Source organism: Chelonoidis abingdonii, chromosome 6 (assembly GCF_003597395.2).
Source record: "Chelonoidis abingdonii isolate Lonesome George chromosome 6, CheloAbing_2.0, whole genome shotgun sequence".
In the NCBI taxonomy this organism is placed as follows: Eukaryota; Metazoa; Chordata; order Testudines; family Testudinidae; genus Chelonoidis; species Chelonoidis abingdonii.
Window position 1 is genome coordinate 7,936,020 of NC_133774.1, and position 24,260 is coordinate 7,960,279.

Genomic DNA, 24,260 nt, shown 5'->3' on the forward strand with positions numbered 1-24,260 from the left:
TAGACAAGAGATCGTGTGCATATGCCCGGGATGGAAACTGGAGCATGAAGGGAGGCATAGCATCGGTAGGTTTTCGATATAAGGTGGCGTAATGTCGCCATCACTATTTCACACGTGGGTCTAGCAAGTGACCTCCCAATAGATTGGTCCGGCTAGAGTTGATGTGGTGAGTCAGTTCAAATCGTGGTGGAATTTTTCCGAGTCTCTTTCCCATGGGTACAGATGATAAATGTCATCAATGTAGCATAGGTAGAGAAGGGCATAGTGACGAGAGCTGAGAAGCGTTGTTTCCAGGTCAGCCATAAAATACTGCATATTTGTGGGCCATGTGGTGCCATAGTGTGCACTGATCTGGAGATATATATTGTCATGAAATTTGAAATATTGTGTGTGGATAAGCACAGAGCTCAGCAGCCAGTTGGCTGTGGCATCATCGAGATACTGTTCTGAGCTATGTATTCATCTGAGTGTGGATTCGCGTAGTAGAGAGCTCTACATTTCATGGGGCTAGGATGTGTGTTTCTGGAGGTGACCAATGCCATTGTTAGTTCCTCAGGAAATCAGTGTGTCACAGAGATAGCTGGTATGCTGGTGCATAGGTCTGAGTAGAGGTCCACATATCCAGACAGTCCTCAGTGAGCAGTGCCAATACCAAGATGATGGGCTCCAGGATTTCTAGGTTTGTGGACTTTGGGTAGTAGTAGAAACTGCGGAACCTCTAAGGGATGTGATTTGTTCGGTGTAATGTAGGGAGCGTCCTGAGTAGATGGTTCCGTTTCTTAGTTATTCCTCAGTGGATCTGAGGAAGTGGCCTGTAGAAATTTGGTATTGGAGAGTGTCTGGCAGCCTCCTTATAGTAGTCACTGTCATTGATACAACGGCCTCCTTTATATCAGCCTCTTTGATGATAATGTCATGGTGTTTCCATGAGGCTGTGGATGCATGCGTTCTGCGACTGAGTTATGAGGCAAGCGATGTTTTCCATGATTTCTGCCTGGCACTCGCGGAACATTCAGTGTTAAGTCCAGACTCTCATTTCAACCACTCAGGAGGAGTCCATGTGCAGTTCTTCTTCTTGTGCTGTAGTGGGGATGGTATACCTGTTGTATCAGTGCACTGTCAGTTTGTCCTGAGTATTCTTTGAGTCGGAATGGCGATAGGCTCCAGATCACCACAGACTGTATCATGTTGGTGACTGTGCAGGGCAGAAGCAAGTCCCGATAGGATAGACTTTTCTTCTGGACTGAGTGTGTAAAAAAAAAAAAAACAAACCAAAAAAATAATGGATAGATGACAATATTGTTGGTGTTGGGTACCAGTTTCTGGCCGCCATGTGGCAGTAGGATTTAGACAGCCTTCATGTCTTTTCCTTTGTTAGAGTATGGTGATACCTGCGATGTGAATGTAGATCTCCTGTCTTATTTTAGTGAAGTCTCATTTGTATGAGGTTTGTATATAATGAAAAATTTGACACCATCAGCTCAGGATTAAACAAAGACTGTGAATGGCTTGCCAACTACAGAACCAGTTTCTCCTCCCTTGGTTTTCACACCTCAGCTGGTAGAACAGGGCCTCATCCTCCCTGATTGAACTAACCTCATTATCTCTAGCTTGCTTGCTAGCATATATATACCTGCCTCTGGAAATTTCCTCTACCTGCGTCTGACGAAGTGGGTATTCACCCATGAAAACTCATGCTCCAAAACGTCTGTTAGTCTATAAGGTGCCACAGGATTCTCTGCTGCTATTGCATTCCTATTTATTTATAAATTCTATTCTTATACTTATTTATAAAGGGGCATAGTCTCACATTATACTTTTCCCTAGTGATCACACTCGATGCAGGACTCACTTAGAGCAACTAGGAAAACCTTGATTGTGGCTCCAAAGATACAGTATCCTTGGTGGAGTGGTTCAGTCTTGTCTGTATGATTCCCACAGGCTGTCCTATCAAATAAGGCACTAACTTGTCCTCAGCATCACCTCGAGATCAATGACTGTGGCGAGTAGTTTTCTAGGTTCATGCTTCTTAACATGAAGTTTCCATGTTGCTCAATGTTTAAGTGCCTGACTTGCATCTTTAGCATACTGCTGTGTGCAGTACAATTCAGCAACCTGGGCTTTTTGGATGATGTTCCATCACTCATTCCCTCACCTCCCTCCGTGGCTCAGATCTCACTATCAGCTTCAAAGAGCTCACGGAATGATGTGCTTTTTCGCATTTGCATAGTCTGTTCCAGGCAGCGGTGGTCAAGCTGAACGGTTAAACCCTGTGCCAGTTCTCTCCTGGCACTTGGGTCTCACCATCTGCCAGACATCATAGAAGTGATGTTTTCCCAATTGAAGGAAGTTTGTGGCAGAATATAATGTGGGTGTGTAAGGGGGATAATTGTTAAAATAGCTTAATTTGTCTTCCAGTGCCAGTGCTTTCCATTGTCAAAGTCACTGATTATCAGGTCAGCCAGTGGAGGAGGGTATTTTTCCTTCCCCCCCCCCAAGCTACAGGACATTGAGTTCTATAATACACTCAGTGCTTATGAAATAGTTAATTGCCTTCTTAAACTACTTGGCGGTTGGGGTAGGAGGAATGGCTTTATGAGGAGAACCAGATTCCAAAACACTGTGGAGATTGCAGTGTTGGGATCCCTCTTGGTAAGAAATAAACGATTGGCCTTGTTTTTTTGGAAGGAGGGGAGGGGATGGTTTGTGTTTTTGGCGGCATCTGACACATTTTGTGAAAGTAGCTCTCTCAGTGGGCGGTGTACTGGGCAATCACAATTTGTTAGTGTGAACAAGCCTTTCACCTCTTGAACAGGGTACAAATTTTGTCTCCGGTCACAGATGAAAACTCATTTGCTGCCTCCTCCATTAATGCACCTCGCTGCAGATGGGATGGAGGTGCATTGAGAGAGCTGTGTGAGGATCCAGAAGTGCCACAGGGTAGTAAGATGTAGGCACTGCTAGCACTGAGGTGTGGTGGCAGAAGACCCAATGCTGGAATGGCATGTTGTGATGCAGGCTGGAATCAAAGTCTGTGATTATTCCCCCACATAATTTTAAATAGGAGCAGCATATTTTAAAGGCTGCCATGACAAAGAGAGTTTTTAAACAAATATATATATATATTTTCAGGATTTCTCTCCCCTTCTTACAGTAGCAGAGAATGGTCTACAGTTCAGCAAGGAAGCTATTCAGAGATCAGAGGATTCCATATTTTATCATATACCCAGCAACCCAAATATCTTTAAAGGAACCTCTGTGTTAAATACCCTGAAGGATCTCTGAAATTTAGAAACCCTCAAGAGTAAAAAACAATTAAACGTCAAACGAGTCTTAAGGCATCTTTTTATGTTAAATTAATGCTGGCATCTAATTAATATAGTCATACTATTTGCTAAATTAAAGGTATTTAAGTACATTCTTTTTCTTAGTGGCTATATGGTATAAGCTTAGCTTCAATGAATATATGAAAGGACATAATCATGACAATATTGGAGTTTGTACTTAACTTTAAGCAAATGAGTAGTTCCAGGATTCTTCCAAATATCCCATTATTTTGTTTCATAACTTAATTAGGCGCTAGTAATGTACTTAAAGTTAAACATGTGCATAAATATTTTCAGGATCCAGAGTTTACAATTCCTGTAATAATTTTATTAAATCTTAATGTTTAATAAACCAAGTCAAAAATCAAAAAAGAGTTGTTTGAAAAATCAAAAGTTCACGTGGATTTCAAACACTTTGGAGATAATTTCGTTTTGATTGTTTGCATGATCAACACCGATGTTATTTTAGCAATTTCAAAAGAAATGTTATTCTAGAAAATTTTAGCTTAAAAAAGTCAGAATTGTTTTTGTATTTTTTTCCGATTTTGAATCTGATTTTTACAAACCCCCACCATGTGACTTAGCTGACTAATAAAATCTGGCAATAGGAAACAAAAACCAACCAAACAGGAGACCAAAGGCAGCAATGAAACCTCAAAAAAACAGTAAATGAAAATTACCAGTGACATTTCTGTTTCATTATCTGTTAGGTTCACTCCCTCTGGGGTACCTGGCATTGGTCACTGTTGGTAGACAGGATACTGGGCTGGATGGGCCTTTGATCTGACCCAGTATGGCTGTTCTTATGTTCTTATGTTCTCATACCTGGCAAAGGCCCCAATTCTAAGCATGCATTTAGTCATGAGCATAGGTTCATTAATTTTAGTTCAATAAAATACACGCTTAAATGTTTGTAGGCTCTGCAAAATAGGGGTAACATTTGGTTTCTGTTTAGTTAAGGACACATCTTATCTTACTGATTTATTATGGAGACAGTGTTCGTGAGGTAATATTTTTTATTGGATCAATTTCTGTTAGTGAAAGACAAGCATACATAGATTTCTTCTTTCACTAGCAGAAGTTGGTCTAATAAAATAGATATTACCTCATGCACCCTCTCTCTCTCCTACCTTGGCTCCCACACAGCTACAACAGTACTGCAAACAAAAACGGTTTATCATGAATACAACAAACTGAAAAAGGCTCCAGTGACTTCATTCATGTTCAGCTGATGTTTGTTTACATATGAACAACACTAGGCACAGAAAGCCTATTAAAATTTTTAGCCTGAAGTTTTGAGATGCCTTTCATTTCAAAGAGAAAATGTCAAGTATATCAATAGGTAAAATCTGCAACTTTCTAATTTTGAAATTGTGGGGAAAATCCTACCTTTCTTCCCTTTTTAAAAACTTCACCTGTACCATTTTTCCCAGCTGTAAAATGGAGGGGGAAAGATTAACAAAGGAGAGGTGGTCTGTTTTTTATTTTCCCCTTCACTTTTCTCACTTTAAAAAAAGAATTTTTTCACCTTTTTTCTGGTGGGGGAAAAAGAGTGACAGTCTTTTTTTTTTTTTAAGTGGATTTTACCCACTAAACCAAAAATCTCATATGAACCAAAAATATAAGAACGTCCATACTGGGTCAGACCAAATGTCCATGTAACCCAGTATCCTGCCTTCTGACAGTGGGCAATGCCACGTGCTGCAAAGGGAATGAACAGAACAGGGCAATTATCAAATCATCCATCCCCTGTCATCCAGTCCCAGTATCTGGGCATCAGAGATTTAGGAACACCCAGAGCATGGGGTTACATCCTTGATCATCTTTGCTATTTGCTGTTGATGGACCTATTTTCCATGAACTTATCTAATTCTCTTTTTTAATCCACTTGGACTTTTAGACTTCACAATATCCGCTGGCAATGAGTTCCACAGGATGACTGTGCACTGACTGAAAAAGCACTTCCTTCTGATTGTTTTACACCTGATGCCTATTAATATCATTGGGTGACCCCTGGGTTTTTGTGTTATATGAAGGGGTAAATAATACTTTCCTCTTCATTTTATCCAATCCACTCATAATTATATAGAACTCTATCATATCCCCTCTTTGTCATCTGTTTTCCAAGATTAACCCAGTCTTTTCAATCTCTCCTCATCTGGAAACTCTTCCACAGCTTTAATCACTTTTGTTGTCCTTCTCTGTACCTTTTCCATTTTTAGTATAGCTCTTTTGAGATGGGGCAACCGAAACTGCACACCTGAGTATGGGTGCTGGAACTAGGAGAGCTGCACCCCACCCTCCCGACTTGAAGTGGTTTCCATCATACAGGGTTTACAGTTTAGTTCAATGGCTCTCAGCACCCCCACTATATAAATTGTTCCCGCACCGCTGGGTGTAGGTGTACCATGAATTTATATAATATTATATTTTCTGTCTTATTGTCTATCACTTACCTAACGGGTTCTAACATTCTGTTAGGTTTTTTTGACTGCTGCTGTACATTGAATGAATTTTCAGAGAACTATCCACAATGACTCTAAGATCTGTTTCCTGAGCGGTAGCAGCTAATTTGGATTCCATCATTTTTTACGTATACTTGGGATTATGTTTTCCAATGTACATTACTTTGCATTACCAACACTGAATTTTATCTGCCATTTTGTTTCCCAGTCACCCACTTTTGTGAAATCCCTTTGTAACTCTTTGCAGTATGCTTTGGATTTGACTATCTTGAATAATTTTGTATCATCTGCAAACTTTGCCGTATCACTGTTTTTCCCTTTTTCAGATCATTTATGAATATATTGAGAGCACTGGTCACAGTGCAGATCCTTGGGAGACCCTGCACTGTACCCCTCTACATTGTAAATACTGATTATTTATTCTTAACTTTGTTTTCTATCTTTTAATCAGTTACTGATCCATGAGGACCTTCCCTCTTACCCCATGACTGCCTACTTTGCTTAAGAGCTTTGGTGAAGGACCTTGTCAGAGGCTTTCTGAAAGTCCAAGTACACTATTTCCACTGAATCACCCTTTTCCACATGTATGACCCCTTCAAAGAATTCAAATCAGAATATTTCACATACCATATTTCCTTTTATTTCATCCAGATTGACTATTGACTCTGCTAAAAGCCCACATTACAGATAACATGAATCTGAACCTCCTTAACCTACTGAAAACACACCAGAAGAACAAAAATGAAGACAATTTCTGTAGACTCTGAGGATCATTTATAGATATCGTGGGACTTCACTTGACCATAAGAGCCAGATTGTGAACCCTTGTTCCCACTGGTCTGCAGTCATACACATAAGTGGATACTTAATCAAATGATTGCCATCTTAAACTCTAGTTAAACCCATGTTATAGTCAAGTGAACGAGGGCCGCCCAGAGGATTCAGAGGTCCAGGGGCAAAGCAATTTTGGGGGCCCCTTCCATAAAAAAAATTGCAATACTATAGAATACTATATTCTTGTGGGGGCCTCTGTGGGGCCTGGGACCTGGGACAAATTGCCCTACTTGCCACCCCCCCACCCCAGACAGCCCTGAAGTCAATCACTCTGTAGTTTAAAATAGCATTAGGATTTGATATTTAGATTTATGATGAAAATTTGATAGATGTGAGGTTATGTTAATGTAGGAGTACAGATGTACGTATGTAGAGAAGGAAATAGTACAGCATGCAGAAATATTAATCTGTTAAAAGAAAGACAAACAATACATTCCTGTATACTGAGTATCTTATGGTGTTCTACATGTCTCATTTCACTTCCAATATCTGAGACAGCATTCATTCCCAATTCTTTCCTCTTTTTGTTCTTTTATGCAGCAAAAAAGTCTTTCTGTACCAAGGGTCAAATTTCCTCAGCTGGTAGAAGCACAAAAGTCCTATTGGTGACCACAGATCATAGTGATGTCACCTTAAAAATGGACAACAAATATTTTCATTGTGTGGACCACACTTTAACACAGACATTGTCTTGCGACTCCTCCCCTCCAATTCAAAACCACATGGACCACCTCCCCTGCAGGTTGTGATCTGGTGTACTACTTGTGGCAACCGCAGCAACCTTTTTCAAGTAGTGTGATTTACTAGTTAGAAATTAAAAGAAAGAGCCAGTCATGGGTGACCAGCCAGATCTCCATGGACTACCGTTTGGGGGTGTATCTGAATTAGATAGATTAGGTAGAAAATAGTCCGCTGAGCCTGAGCATTGTTGATCACAATGTGCTATGGTCCCAAGCCTGAAAAGACTTACTTAATGTGGCAAATTGCCGGTACTGTTCTGCTGGGTCTCGCGCTTTCTCTTCTCTGGGGTAGGTTCAGGGCGCTATAGCTTGCCTCTGAACCAGTTCTTAATCACTCCCCTAGTGTCCTTGGAGGGGGGGAGTGGAGAGGGAGGGACCTGGGCCCGCCCTCTACTCCAGGTCCCAACCCAGGGGCCCTGGGGTTGTGGTGAACCACTTGACTAGCGGTTTCTTCCCCTGGGTTACTTCCCTCTCATACCCGTCAGCTTGTGAAGGGCTTCTCGCCTCTCTTCTATACAAGCCTGGTGCCCCTTACCTAGGGTTTCTGTTGGGCTTCCCAATCCACCGCAGCACTCCTCCAAACCTTCTATTTCTCTCTGGACAAACTCTTCTCTTCTGCAATCTGCACTCTGCTCCAATCCAACCTTTCTCCTTCCACTACCACACCCTGTCTGACTGAAGCAGGGGTTTATATCCCATGACTGGAGTCAGGTGCTCTAAGTGGAGTCAAGTGCTCTAACTGGAGTCAGGTGCTCTAATTGGCCACAGCTGTTCTAGTTAATCTAAAGCAAACCTTCCTCCCTTGGCAGGGAATAAGGCCCCCTGCTAACACTCTTATGCTGCCCTCTGGCCATGCTGTATCACATTAAGCATGTTAAAGTGTAGTGCCACTCCAGTCACTGGGAGTGCTCCTGCTCCATGGATTTAAGCACGTGCTTACGTATTTGAAGGATCAGGGCCAATTTTAAAATATACAGTACAACAAATAGATTTTCTCTGTGGGATATGCAATGTTTCCAGAATGAGTCTGATCTGGAAATACCCAGGGAATAGCCTTTGTGGTGGGATTTTACTAATTCCATTTCCAGTATTGGTTAGAAGAAGAAAAATACATCCAAATAGTTGCTTGTGTGTTAATCAAAATGTATTTATGTCTCACTTGAAAAAAAAAAGTAGGGTGTGTTGGAGCTTGGGCTAAGAGTTTGACTCAAGGTCAGTTTTCATTGAGACTGGTTTGGTTTTTGTTTCAAAATCAGGTTTACTTTCTATACATTGTTCTACCTATGTTAGACCCCTGCCACCCTTGCCCCGGCCTCTTCATTTTGTAACCTACAGAAACATTTCATAGGTCTAGTCTAATTAAACATTTTGAGCTGCAAGTCATTATTGTAGTGATTTATGGCAGTTGCTCTGTTGCCAATCTTAACATGGTATTTTTCTTATTACTTAATTGTTTTAGTAGCGCTTCAGCCATTAGTTTCTTAGTTCTGGAAACAGGAGTGTTCTATTACAGATGCTTGGCTAATTAGCTCAGAGGCTGTCTAATGGGGGCTATTAAAAATGCAAATTAGGAGTGATCAAACAGTGCAAAGTTTTGTCCTGACAGAATATGTTAATGTTTCTACAAAAATAAATACGTAACTAACTAACTAACTAAAGATAGAGAAGAGAATCAGAGATAGGATTTCATCCTTAACTATAATTGGGCATATCATAGAGTTAATATTGATGGTAGCCAGATAACTGGTGATATTTAAAACTTGTCAAAGTACTGGAAACTATACCCTAGAGGAAAAAAAATATTTTCTCTGCTGATTTGAGGGGAGGAGCCAAGATATAGACCTGATGACCTAAAAATCTTTTCAGACTCCAACTTACATGGTGCTATGAATATATGCTTCCTGGGTGACTTTACAAATAGGTAGGAAGGGAATGAAATAAACTTGATGGATGGAAAATATGGGTGACTGTTTGCCATCATGGTTAACTAGTATTAGCATAATTACATCCCCCAAGAGATGGTGCTACTGACACTAAAATATTTGCGGAATCCGATATGCAAATCATCCCTGCAAACACAGTTTTGGGATTTGCATTTGCATGTTATAAATTGTCTTTAAAGCAGAGGCTGTTTGTTAAATATTTTTCAAGCAGTTTTCCTGAGTGGATGGATTTGAAAGGGTTTTCTTTTCCTTTTAGGGAAACTATTATAAACAAGAGGCTAGTAATCAAATTAGAGACCAGCCAGACTGCTCAAGGGGAACAGTGAAAACTGTATGCATAAAGTACTCAGATATCTTGGTGTTGGGTGTGGTATAAAAATATGGAATAGACTCTTCTAGTGCTGATAATTAGAACTTAAACAGAACCTAGGGACAAGATAGCCTCAATATCTGGTGGAACTTAGATTCTCTTATTTGACCTTTGCTGTTGATTTTAGCTAGACGGGTTATTTTCCTTCTGCTTTTACTGCATTAATAGAATGTCTTCCTATTGATACCAATGTCACCTATGTGTCTACTGGCTGTACAGATGGTGGTGTCAATTCCAGGGCTGGTTTTCCCCTCCTCTTCTGCAGAGTCTGGAAGATAAAGCCCAGACTAGGGTTTTAAAACTCAGTGATTCTTTGTTTGTTCCCTTAAATGTGTCCCAATTGCCCGTGCAGTCTTATTGATTCCCCCCCCCCTTTGCTCTTGTGGGACTGTCATTTGCATAGATACCTTATGCTGAAACTCCAGGGCTAAATTCCAGCACCATTAACAAGCTGCCTTGACCTATTTCAAATCTTTTAATGTCCTGCCTGTCCTTTAAGCAAGCCTGGCTGCAGCCCTCCTCAGAAATGGCTTTCTGTGCTAATCAGAACCTAGAATGAGCAGTCACGGAGGAGGTCCAAGAGAACCTGCTTTCTGCATAGAGTAAGTCATTCATAAGATGGGCCCCAAAAGACAGCAGTAGAAGCTGCAATTTGTTTATATGGAAGTTAAGCAGGTAACTAGACTGATGACCTCCTTCCATTACAGAATCTACTCGACTGCCATTGTGGTGATCTGAGCTACTGTGCCTTCAAGGCTTCACTTGTGCATAGGTCTCTAATCCAATTGTCCTCTCTGCCTGCATTAAAAGAGGACACGCATACCTGCCACCTCTGGCTCTTCCCTCTGAATCAGTAATAAGCCAAGGCCCTAGAATATGTTAGCTGGTGCTGTGCTTCTGAGGGCACCACCTTTCAGCCAATATAGAAAGTCAGGCACCTGGTATAATGACTCCATCTGCTGCCACCAGCAAACACAGTTCCTAGAGAAATCCCCCATCATCAGCTGCAGAGCTGAGAACTGTAACCTGGTTCTTCAGCTTTAAAACCAGCAACCAGTATGTTCTGGGGCCTTGGCTTATTACTCACTGGGAGGAAGAGACAGCCCTTACTGAACCACCAGCAGAATGATGCATCTTGATTCTCAGTGCCTGTGTAGAAGGACAAATCCTAGTCACTACACTTCAGAATCTCAGGCCACATTGCACCAAGGACCAGTCTGCAGTTGCTGCAAGAGTTCATAGCAAAACAGGCTGCTTTTACTGGTCCTCCGTGGTTTATAACTTTAAATGCTAACACCACACCCAATGGGTAATCGGCAGCCTGGGTGGAACAGGAGATACCATCTGAAATTACACTGCTCTCTTCTGCAATAGCATTGTTTATGTGGAGTTCTTGCAGGTAGCTCATTCTCTGCTTTGCAACTCAGCTGCAAGAGAGAAACAGGGTCTTATATGCTCACCCTCAGAGCCAATATATTACACTGGCCACTTTGTGGCTATTGAAGATCCAGTGACATATCTGTAACAGAATGTATAAGAGAATGTATAGTAGAATCTCAGAGTTACAAACACCAGAGTTACTAACTGACCAGCCAACCACACACCTCATTTGGAACTGGAAGTGCACAATGAGGCAATGGCAGAGAGGAAAAAAAGGCTAATATGGTACAGTACTGTGTTAGACATAAACTGCTAAAAAAAAGGAAAGCAGCATTTTTGTTCTGCATAGTAAAGGTTCAAAGCTGGATTAAGTCAATGTTCAGTTGTAAACTTTTGAAAGAACAACTGTAACATTTTTTTCAGAGTTACAAACATTTTAGAAACAGCAGAGAATCCTGTGGCACCTTATAGACTAACAGACTATAGTTAGTCTATAAGGTGCCACAGGATTCTCTGCTGCTTTTACAGATCCAGACTAACATGGCTACCCCTCTGATACTAAACATTTCAGAGTTCTGAACAACCTCCATTCCCGAGGTGTTCGTAACTCTGAGGTTCTACTGTATGCTAACCCTAGCCTATCAGGTATGTTAACCTTATGCCTACTTAAATACATGCTTGTGGACTTGTCTGTGTGGCTGTTAAATAGCAGCTGTGTCCCACACTAGAGGTGGCTGGGTTTTAGCAGCTAGTGAAGTGATCCCTCTGTATTCCTGCCCTACCTCACAATGTTGCAATATCTCCCTAGCTCAAGCTCATTGAGTCCTGGATCATGTTGAAGGGACCTGGATCCACAGAACCCATGTTCCCTACAGGGATTACTGTTGTTATTGGAACAGAGAAGCAATTCAACCACATGGACAGAGCAGTGCATAGAGTCTAATAAAATTCCACTTGTTCAATTCAGCATCACTGTTTGCAAATCAAACAGATTCTTAAGATGAAAGATGCTATGAAAGGCTGGAGGGTCTTATGGCCAAGGTCATAGACTGACACTGGGATCAACTGCCAACTCTACGTAGATTTTTTTGTCACCTTAGAATCATTTAATCTTTTAATCTGCCTCAGTTCTCCATCTCCAAAAGGGGAATAATAATAATTTGACTAGTTTGACTGTTTAACTGTAGTTCCTGCTCCAAAGAACTTCTCTCTTTATATGGGTTTGTACAGGCCGTAGGACAATGGGGTCTTGATCTCTGTTGAGACATCTAGGTGCTACAGTAACACAGACAGGAGCAGTAACCAAAACAAACAGCAGACCAAGTGGGCAATTAGAGGTGTTAGCATATGCTCCCCACTTGACCCCCTTCCACTTCCATTCCTCCTCTGCCCCCAATAAGTGAAACCAGTCCACTGTACCAAGGCTGCTAGTTCTGAGCAGTGTGGACACCAGGTAAAAATCACAAGAGACAATCATAGGGTTGATACTACCTGCCTAGACTGCTCCAGGGTCATGAATGATTCTGGCAATTATTGACTTCTGATTCCTTGAGCAATCATCTTTCCAAACTGCTGCCAGTGTGAAAAGGACTACCTCTGATCTGATAGCCAGAGGCACTAAGAGTGATTTTTGTCTTTAAAACCTAATAGTGGGTTATTGGTAATTACAGAAAAAAAACAAACAAACTAGAAATATAGGGTGGGTTGGTTTTTTTCCTCCTCCTCTCTTGTTCCAGTAGGGTGCTTGGGGTTCCTGTCGAGGGACAAGCAGCTCCCAGGAGACATTACTGCTATTATTATTTCAAAAGAAAAGACGACAGGCCTGTGAGATGCTACTATTACTTCTTATAAAAAATTTAGACTAAGTGACATCCTCTCTCTTTAAACCACTGTGGCAGGCAGCTCTTATTAATGTCCAGGGAAACAGGCCCCATTTTACACAGCAGTGCAGCACTCCCAAGAGCAGGCAAGGAAGCCTCCCTGCTGTTGTGGGGTGAAGGAATGCAAAGTGTGAGGGGGAGAGCAGGAAAAGGGGGTGGAAGTGGAGAAAGGGAAAGGAGAGGGAGGGCGCGCAGGGTCTGACAGGGAGCTACAGGGGACTTGGATAGGGACCAGGTGGATGGGGTGGGTTGGGCAGGGAGTTAGATGGTCACAGAGGCACACTGCTGGTTTGGAGCCTGATCCGAAACCCATTGAATTCAATGGAAAGAACTGACTTCACCTGGGTTTTGGATCAGGCCCTTATAACCTAAGGAAGCAAAGGAAGAGCAGATGAAAGAGGGGCGAAACGCAAAGGAGAGGGCAGGGAAAAGAGGAGAAGGAGAATAGGGAATTAGGAGGAGGAGGAGGTGTATTGGGTAAGGGAAGCAGGGAGCAGATGATGCCAGTTTGGATGCCCGTTCTCTGCCCTGTTTCTGAAGGCGAGATGCAGTGGTTATTGCTGAGCCACCTGGTATTGTTTTGAACTATCTGAGAAACCAGTGGCATTCAGGGCAAATTAGATTTAATTTACTGTACAAATTGCTGAACTATCAGACCCAGTAAATGTGTTTATTAAAATACAGAAGCATAGGCATGGGTCACATCTTTGTAGCACTGGCTAATCAGACAGAGATTAAACCCACTAATATGGATAAATCGTGTTTGATTTTTTCATGCCAGAGAAGTAACCAATAAGGGCTCTTTAGCCCTGGCTGTCTTTGGTCCTGAGGTGTCTGAGTCCCTGCGGGGGATGCACACCTATTCTGGCTTTATTGATTCATTTCAATATCTCAGTGCAGCTCCAATGGTTTATTCCTGACCTAAACTCAATTTCATATCATGATGGCAACGGAGTTAAATTTCTCTCAATTTGTAACTCTTGATTTTTCCCATCCAGACAGAAGCAATTAAAGCAGATTTGGGTAGACTAGAAAGAGGGTGGTTTAGTGCTTAGGGATATAATTCCTTTCAGTGGTGAGGTGTGGGAAGGATACCTCTGATGCTTTCAGTATCCTCCAAAAAAAATAAATAAATAAAAGGTAGGAGGTGTGTGTGTGGTGGTGGTTGTTCTAACCTCCTCCCCCACTGAATTTAGAACAAAAAAGGAAAAGTTAGTTCATGATGAATAGAATGTATATTTAACAGAGTAATAAGAATTGCTTAGCTTCGGTGATGTGTTTCAATTCTGGGAAATTCTTCACTTGTCAGCCAATGCATGTAAATGAATGGAATATTATATATATATATTTTTTTAAGAAGCATCTCTTTAGAAAGATTTTTTAGGAAATAAGAAAAATTTGTTCTTGCATCCAGGCTCTCAGCCTCAGTAACTAAGCAGGTTATCTCCTCCGGGACCCTGCTCTATTGAAGTTAGTCTCTTTTGTACCGTACGCCTAGCCCAGTAATGCTATCTGTCCATTCCGATACTGCCTCCCAAACAAGTAATAGCTGAATGTCTTCCAGGTGAAATCAATAGGAAAAAGTGGGCAAATGATGAGAACCTGCTTGTTGTCAGCGCTGTTATGTGCCAAAGCACAACCAGTGTCATCCAGTTTAATGTTGCCTTTAAACAGCCTTAGAAATGATTACTCTGCAAAAAGTGACTCCTGTCTGACTCACTCAAAGAGAATCATAGACCCAGCTCCATGACTTGCCGATTGAATGCTGAAGGTATGTTTCAGTCTATCTAGCTTGTGTTATGCAAGCCAATATGAAGAAGCCCAGATTAAAGATTACACTCAAGAATCCCAGTGTTGCACTGTGAGCAATTTTGTAGCCTTCCCTCATTACCTGAAACATGATCTTGCCGCATAAATCAAGCAGGGTATTAAGGATTAGGATACGATAGACACCAGATCACTCGGGAACCCTCCCCATCTCATTAAGAAGTCGCAAGATAACAGTAGCTAACATGAATAAACGACTGAAAATAGACTGTCCATCCCTCCCCATTACCCATAACCTATCACCCAGCTTCATGTGTTGGTGATTCTAATAGCCCTGTATTTTGTGGTGGTGGTCATAACAATGATACAGTACTGCGAGCAAGGCATTTGTGGAATGGTCATCAAACCAGGACACACACATTCTTTTTGCACAGTTTGGAATTCCTCAGAATGCCACCAGAAGTATTCTTGGCAGCTTTTCACACAGCCAGCATCGATTGGTGATCATCCATATTGGGGTTGAATTCCCAGTAATCATGTTATCACCCAACCCATGATGGAAAGACAAACTAGCCAGGCTTCCCTCCAGTAATTGTGACCATCATCTTTGTGATTCCACAGAAGCCTGAAAATGTTGATAATTTCCCCCAGCTCATCTGAATAGACCCAAGAAAAAAAAATATCTGCTGCTGCTATTGAAGAGGATAAGCCTTATGCTGGAAACCAGAAACTAAAAGGCTAGTGAAGGAGTACTAAATGTCTGGTGACCTGAACATTGCAACATCCCGAATACAGTCACTGAATTTTGCATGCTGGCAAAAATGTATCGAGACCATTGAAACTCTGGACTTTATTCACTCCAGCCACAAAGCTTGGCTATTGCTGTGCAAACCCAGTGAAACATTCAAACTGAAATCTCAGCTGATGTGATCACAAGAACCTTGCTTATAAACTCAAAAAGAACCAGGGGACAAGTCTACTATATACAAAAGGCACAGAGAACATCAGCGCTAGCTGCCTCATCCTTCGCATCACTGCCCATCGCTGTTCAGGAGGTAAATACGGCCCTTTCATTCATGAAAGCTGGGACAGCCACAAGACTTAAGAGCATCATTTCAGAATGTCTTAAAATCCTTGGAGCCAGGGCACTGCAATGGCTGGCAGTACTGTTCTTCAAGGTTGGAAAGCCAACCATATCACTCCTCTTCACATTGTACAGTACCATGGAGATTGTACTGGTAAGGGTCCTCCCACCTGTAAAACCAGTGCGACCAGATGAATAAGTGGGTTTCTGATGCATTCCATCAACCAAGTGTATCTCTTCTGCCAAGTGGAGTTGACAGCAGTAAAGTCCAGGTTCAATGTCCAGTTGTTTCTCTGAACAACCAATATAGAACCGTCTCGAGCCCTCTCTCCCCCAGTGATCTGGGGATACTAAACACCACCTCTTGGGGCATCTAAGAGGCAGTACTTCCCTTCTCGCAAGCACTGAGTCTGCATACTACAAAGTAACATTTTAATGAAAGGAAAAATGGGATCCAACATTAATTTAGGAAAATGCTACAACCATAATTCAAAAGTACGTGAACATAGGCAAACACCCACCCCAGTGTGTATTGGTCTGTGTCCTTTGCCTCAATTTCTCAGCTTATGTAAAAGTCACAGAGCTCTCCTTCTTCATCTCTAACTGTCCCACACAAAACACAATGAAAAGATCCTGAACTTTGACAGAGACACGGCACTTGTGATTTAGTGCACCCAAACAGGAACCAAAGGACCTTGCTTTTATTCTTACTTCTGCCACTGAACTGCTATGTGACCTTGGGCACGTCACTTCATTTCCCTGCACCTGTTTTCCTCCAACCATTTGTTATTTCTATTCTGATTCTAAGCTCTTACGGGCAGGGTCTGTCTCTGCTCTGGGTTTCTACAACGCCTGGCACAGTGGGCACCTAAACTCATTTGGGATATCTAGCGGCTTCCATCAGATGAATATGAAGAATAATAATGAAGCAGGAGGGGAGCACCCCCAACAACATGGAAACTACTTCTAGCAAAAGTTAGAAAATGCAGGCAAATGACATATGGGAAGAAAGAGAAAAGGTGTAAACAAAAGGAGTTTGAAAATACTTAAATGGGGGAACAAATAGTTAATAATGGACTCTTCAGTCTAGCAGAGAAAGCCATAACACAATCCAGTGTGTGGAAGTTGAAGCTCAACCAACTCAGACTGGAAACAAACATTTTTTTTTTAAACAGTGAGGCTGATTAACCATTGGAACAAGGGTTGTAGTGGATTTCCCTTCACCGGCAATGTTTGAATCAAGCCTGAGTGTTTTTTTCTGAAAGATTTGCTCTAGGAATTATTTTGCAGAAGTTCTATGGCCCGTGTTATTCAGGAGGTCAGACTAGATGATCACACTTGTCCTTTCTGGCCTTGGAATCTATGAATCTTTCATGCTTTAGTGGGGATATTTGGTTTGAAAACAGAGCTATAATGGGACAATTTGTAGGGACAAATAAAGTACATCCTTTTCTATAAAATGCCAAGATATTTTCAAAACAATATTTCTAAGAATGAAAATAGAATAGCAGGGGAAAGGGGGGAAGTAGTATTCCCATTCCATTCACCTTGCCAGGTGAAGGCACAATGTTTTGGGCCACTCCTGTAAGCCCTCATGCTCAAAGGAAGGAGGGTCTGGTGGTTAGAGCAGAAGCTAGGACCTAGGAGACCTTCATTCAGTTCCCTGCTCCACCACAGACTTTTTGTATGACTTTGGGCAAGTCATTTAATCTTCTCTGTGTTTCAGTTCCTCATCTGTAAAATGAAAATATCAGTGCCCCATTTCACAGGAGTGTTATGAGGATAAATATGCTCAAGATTGTGAGGTGCTTAGATGAAACAGTGTGAGGGGCCATCTAAGTTCCTCAGATAGAAAGAACTTCCATTGATTCTCTCTCAGCGTTAGTACCAGGGGAAATATATAATATGATTTCTTTGTGTGTGTTCTTTGCAAATATTAAGACTCGATCTGCCCTTTCCTGTCCCTATTTTAAGGGATTTATACATTGTACAAATGGAGCAAGAAAACAGATTAAAAACTTTTCAAGCAACAGTGAAATTTTCAAGGCAGTGGATTATGGTTGCTCTGGCAAATGCAGTGTGTGCTTGGACCTGATGCTCCAGTAAAGAGCCACATGTGTGAATATGCAGCACAGGCACTTATAACAAGGCTAAATGCATGTAGAAAGTGGGTGCTGATTTCTTTTTTCTGATACCTCGACTGTGCTTATCTTTTAAATTTCTCCCCTTAGCATCACTCCCAGGTAATTATGTAACCGATTGGTGAGTGTATGTTAGACTCCCATCTATCCCCAGTCCACAGATAATATGAGTCCCTGCTAGATAGCCTCAGGTCTTTAGCACAAACTGTGGTAGGTCATGAGTTTAGCTGTGGAGGTCCCATGTATGTCATAGCTGCTATCTTGGCCAACGCACAAGGGAGCTAAAAGAACCACAAGCATGAGCTGGTACAGCTTGAGCTAAAGAGACAAAATTGTATACTGCCTGCTGTAAGAGACTCCTGTCCTCTGTGGATTGGGCACAGAGGGAGACACTCTCCAATGGGTTACAATTACACTCAACACAAATATGTTATATGGGCCCAATTTGACACTCAGGCATCCACATCTCTCAATTACTCTGATGGGAGTTGGCGATTATATAAAAGTGTCCTTGTCAAGTCCCATTCTGTATAACTTAGACTGTAGCTTTTAAGAGATGTTCTTCCCTCACTTGACATTTCAAGAGCCTAAGAAGCTGTTGCATAATACTGAGTATTGCTGAGGGGCAGCAGAGGTGTCTTGCGTGCCCTTTCCTACAATGAAAATGAAAAAAGAATCTTCTCTCTCCATATGCTGAGAAGAGTGGGTGAATGGTGTATCCGAGCTTGTGAGTCATCTTTGCAATCTTTTGTGATTTACCCCTTTGAGCAGCTGATGTGCAGGAGAAAACCATCCTTTCATTCCTATGTACACTCTTTCAGTAGCAGGCACAAAAACCTATGTACTCCATCCCTGGTGTAAATCCATGGAATTACATCAGGGATTAATTTGGCAAAAAGCATATTCAACAGACATCAAGAGCCATTAGAAAAATGAGTAAATTTTCCAGTGTTAACTATTTTGTGCAGTTCTTAATAGCTCTGTTGTAATAGAACCAGGTAGTTACTGAAATTCATAGAATCATACAATATCTGGACCAATCCTCAACTAAATCATCCCAGCCACGGCTTTGTCAAGCCTGACCCTAAAAACCTCTCTTATGCAAATCCTTTTCATCTAGAGCAGTCAAGGACAATTTTGTGTTGCCAAATGGAGTTTCCAAAGTGAGCTTCTGAGGAAAGTGAGCTTCCCCTCTATTTGACACTGGTGAGGTCACACCTGGAGTACTGCATCCAGTTTTGGGCACCCCACTACAGACGGGATGTGGACAAATTAGAGAGAGTCCAGCAGAGGACAACAAACATAATTAGGGGGGTGGGGCACATGATTTACGAGGAGAGGCTGAAGGAACTGGTGTTATTTAGTCTGCAGAAGAGAAGAGTGAGGGGGGATTTGATAGCAGCCTTCAACTACCTGAAGGGGGGTTCCAAAGAGGATAGAGCTCGGCTGTCCTCAGTGGGGGCAGATGACCGAATAAGGATCAATGGTTTCATGTTGTAGTGGGGGAGGTCTAGGTTGGATATTAGGAAACACTATTTCACTAGGAGGGTGGTGAAGCACTGGAATGGGTTCCCTAAGGAGGTGGTGGAATTTCCATCCTTAGAAGTTTTTAAGGCCCGGCTTGACAAAGCCCTGGCTGGGATGCTTTAGTTGGTGTTGGTGCTGCTTGAGCAGGGGATTGGACTAGACTGAGGTCTCTTCCAACCCTAATCTTCTAGGATTCTATGAAAGTATTGAAAGAAAAACAAAACATGTATGGCTTGACTAATCGGTGGCTGAGGTGGGGGTGGGATAAGGAAAGTACCTACACATATCTGAATGTTCTCCAAAGAGTGAAAGGTGATATAATGAACTACTGCTCTCAATGAATAGGGAGTAATGCATGCAATTGAGCATAGCTGAACATCAGGAGAAATGTCAGTGAAGTTTATCACCATAAGGACTATTTGACTGTGACATGTTTTCCTAAGGGAAGGGGTGGACTGTTCCCAATGAACATAATAGATGCCCCTGTAATTTAAAAAAATGATTGCACAATGGATTTGAAAATATAGCTTATGCTATCTCCAACAATATCCAGAGTTACAGTAGAAAATATTCTGATTTTGAAAGGCTTAGGAGGAAACTTTTCCTGGGGGAAGGTGATCCATAGATTTTATGGCCACAAAGAACCATTATGATCATCTTCTCTGTCCTCCTGCATACCACAGGCCATAGAAGTTACTCCATAATTGCCTACTGTAGGATTTCTTACTCTAAATGTTGGTGTTGGACACTGTTAGAAACACTACCACCTAGATGGTCAAGTACTTGGAAGAGATCAATTCATGGATGAAGAATGGCTGCTTGCAGCTAAAGCTGAGCAAGGAGGTTGTACTGGTGGTCAGAGGAGAGAACTTTGCAGAATTTACAACCATGGTGGAGTTTCCTTTGGTTGAAGGTTCACACCCACAACTGATCATTTCAGACCATAATTTAGGATTGCTGCTGGATTCTCTTGCTCATGCTAAACTCTCATTCACAGTGTCTGCAACAAACTCATTCTAGCATTGCTATTTGGTTATGAGACACTGTCCCACCCCAGCAGAGGGTGGATTCGCCTAAATTATATATACGGCAATGAGAAATATGGAAGCATGAGGGCCACCAGCCTTTACAAAAGTCTAATACAGAACACTGCAGCATGGCTCCTCAGCCATGCTGGCTGCTCCAAGTACATCAGACTTGCCCTCCACTCTCTACAGTGGCTTGTCATAAACTAGAGAGCCAAGTTCCAGGCCTTGGTTATTCTCTTCAAAGCACACAATGGCCTCCACCCAGAATATCTAAAGAAGTCAAAAGTTCTGGGATAAAGACTATGGTTGACAACTCTGCTCCTCAAGACTAATGGAACTTTCTGCCGTAAAGGGAAATCTTGCTTGTGCAGGCTCCAGAACTTTCTTGGGGGTTGGTTCAAGGTAGCAGAAAGAATTTCCCTAGGAATTCACCACCTTCTGAACCACATGGAAGGTGCACGGCTTTCACTTGCCTTCTCTAGTATAAACACAGAACCCTGTGTACACAACAACCCTGCCCCCTAAAACCTTACCAAAAGAAAACCAATTACACTGTACACGCAGTTCTCCCCTTAGGCAGAAGATGAGACAATGAGACATATGCAAGAAATGTTAATGTTGCTTAATGCGCTCTGGAAAGTGCTTGGACACTGAGGTTATGAACGTAGTGTAAGAACTTATATAGAGTAAGATACTGGATTAGATGGACCATGGGTCTGACCCAGCATCACAATTCCTCTTTCTGTGTAATCTGAGGCAAGGATATGGACAAAGATGACAAAATCGATCTCTTCCACCTCTTTCTATGATGTTATTTATAGACTTACACTGGTACTATCAAATGAATTAAAAGCACTGTTAGGCATCGGTAATATTTCCACAGCATGACTATGCAGGTGGCATGAAACAACAACATTATAACTAATGTACTAGCAAAGCATACAAGACCCAGCCATGTTGCTTTTATTTTCCAGGTGTCTGAACTCAGCCAGCTTCATAAATCATGAGCATTGGACTCAGGAGGCTGACTTGGTAACTCCATCACGTAATGATGCTTGACAAGGTTAATTGTCTTTTTAAGAGATGCACATTATGGATAGGGAAACAATAGACTCCAAATTCATGCCCCTTCTAAGAAGTGAGTGTGGGTAATACAGAGGTAATTGAGGCCACATGTAGATGTGATGGCTGCCATACCAGGGATTGAACTGAAGAGCTCCAGAGCTAAATGTATGAATGTCTATAGATTGAGCTGAGAACCAGGCTGTCTAGCTGACACTTGTTATGCCCCATATCATTTGTGGATTAAGCACAGCGGGGGGGACACAACACACATTCACCAGTGGGTTACATGGACATGGACAATGCTTAAAAGTGGCTTGGGCAAGCTGAGGCTCGGATACCTGCCCTGCAATGCCTGAGTTATACATTTTTGATCCTGAACTGTGAGGTAGATATTTGCTTGGATATACAGGCTGCACTGCGTGAAACATTGGGGAATGTGCTTTATATCTGGCCGTTGCCAGAGGAAGAAATGTGAGACGAGGAGCCTTGTCAGATCAGACAGTGCCCATTAATTTCATACATGCAGAACAATGAAATATACCATTACTATATGTGCTGCCTTTCCTACTATAGCGGACTGGCGGCTGTGTGTGTATGCAGCTCTGTCCTCTACTTGGATAGAAATAGAGCTGCTCACGTCTGTGCCATAGATTTTATACTATTACCACTTAATGGAGAACCTCTTTAAGCTCAAGTTGCCCATCATTACAAACAGAAGGCTCCCTGCCCAATGAGGTTCCCAAAGGCCCCAGCATGTAGCACTGTGACAGCCATGCAGTCCTAGGCAGCCACAGATTTGTACCATGCAAACCACTTCACAGAAGGCATTACAGAGTCAAAATAATCTAAGAGGGCTGGCAATGTACTGTACAAATGACAGAAAACCAGCGCACAAGGAGATTCGATGGTGAATAAATTATAGGACTAAGTTCACTCAGGGGGCCACAGATGGTGGAGAGAAGAATTAGGCAGCATACAAAAGAAGCTATGTTTCCAGATGACAGCTGAAAGGGAAGTCCAATGAGGGAGGCATTGTATGGCTGGGTAGCTTCTGATAGCAGGAAACTGGCCTCAGTGACCCAGGAAATCCCTTCCAGCCCTATGTCTTATGTTCCAAAATTTGCAGGAGCGATGAGACTCCCCCAAGAGAAAGGGGCAATGGAGACGAGTGGAAGAAGTGACAAAGGGAAGCGAGACCAACGGGAATTTTTTTTTTTTTTGACTGCGAGGTCAATTCCAAGCCAGAGCCTGAAATGCATGAGGAGTTAGGTATGCATCAGAAGCCGGGAAGAAGCACTACTTGAGACCAGAGGAGAGAAGTGGTTTTCAACCGTCAAAGGGGAAGGTAGCTGAGAGCTTGAATGACCTTTCCAGCAGCGCTAGAGCTGAGGAAGCAGTGTGCACAGGCGTGGCTACAGACAGAGACCTGCCGACACAGGAGGAGAATTCTGGTGCCAGGATGGTGCCCCACTTACAGAAAGTAGAAGTGAGAGGGAGGCCAGAGACAAGAAGGGAGGCAGAGGAAAAGGTTTCACTTGAGGATGCTCCTCTGGCTAAAGTGAAGCACTTAGGTCTTTGGGGGGTTTATTAGGAGAAACCAGTCCTTAAATTGTAAATTCTTGAGGGAAGAGACTGTCTTATTGTTCTGTACTTGTCCACTGCCGGGCACAACGGGGTCCTGGGACATGACTGGGGCTTCTAGGCTCTAAGGTAATACAAGCAGTTATTAATAACTAAAAAGGGCAGAAAGGGTGAAGCACTGAGGGAGGCCCATTGAGTTGTTGAAAGATATAAGACTAGAAACTTTTTTTAATGGCTAAGCTAGTACCATTTTCCAGATGTCATTCATCAGCAAGCTGAGCGCTTAAATCCATGAAAGATCCCATGGCATCTGTCCTAAGGGATAGACTATGACAATATGTAAGCTGCTTCACCCCAGAAAGAGCACTGGGAGGCCCTGTGACTGAGACACCCACCTGAGTCACAGTTCTTCCCTGATTCCTTCTGTGAGGGTGGAGTTGATTTGCTGGCCTCTTCCAGCAGCAAATTATTCCACCGCTGCACTGACTAAGCTGTGATGATTGATGTGTGTGGGGGGGGGCAGAACTAAAGCACTGCACAGTTCATGTCTCTCCCCCACTAACATGCTTTGTGGGGAAGTACATAAGAAAGCAGCAAGCAGGGGTTGGTCTTGGGGCCGGTTTATTCATGGCTGACACTAAGCTGTGGGGAGAGGTAGATATGCTGGAGAGTAGGAATGGAGTCCAGAGTAACCTAGACAAATTGAAGGATTGGGCCAAAAGAAATCTCATGAGGTTCAACAAGGACAAGTGCACCTAAGACAGAAGAATCCCATTCACTGCTACAGGCTGGGGAACGACTGGCTAAGCAGCAGTTCTACAGAAAAGGACTCGGGGATTACAGTGGATGAGAGGCTGGATATGAGACAACAGTTTGCCCTCGTTCCCAAGAAGGCCAATGGGATATTGGGCTGTATTAGTATGAGCATTGCCAGCAGATCAAGGGAAGTGATTATTCCCCTCTATTCGGCACTGGTGAGGCCGCATCTGGAATATTGTGTCCAGTTTTGGGCGCCACACTACAAAAAGGACGTGGAATAATTGGAGAGAGTCCAGCGGAGGGCAACAAAAATGATCATGGCACATGACTTATGAGGAGAGGCTGAGGGAACTGGGCTTGTTTACTCTGC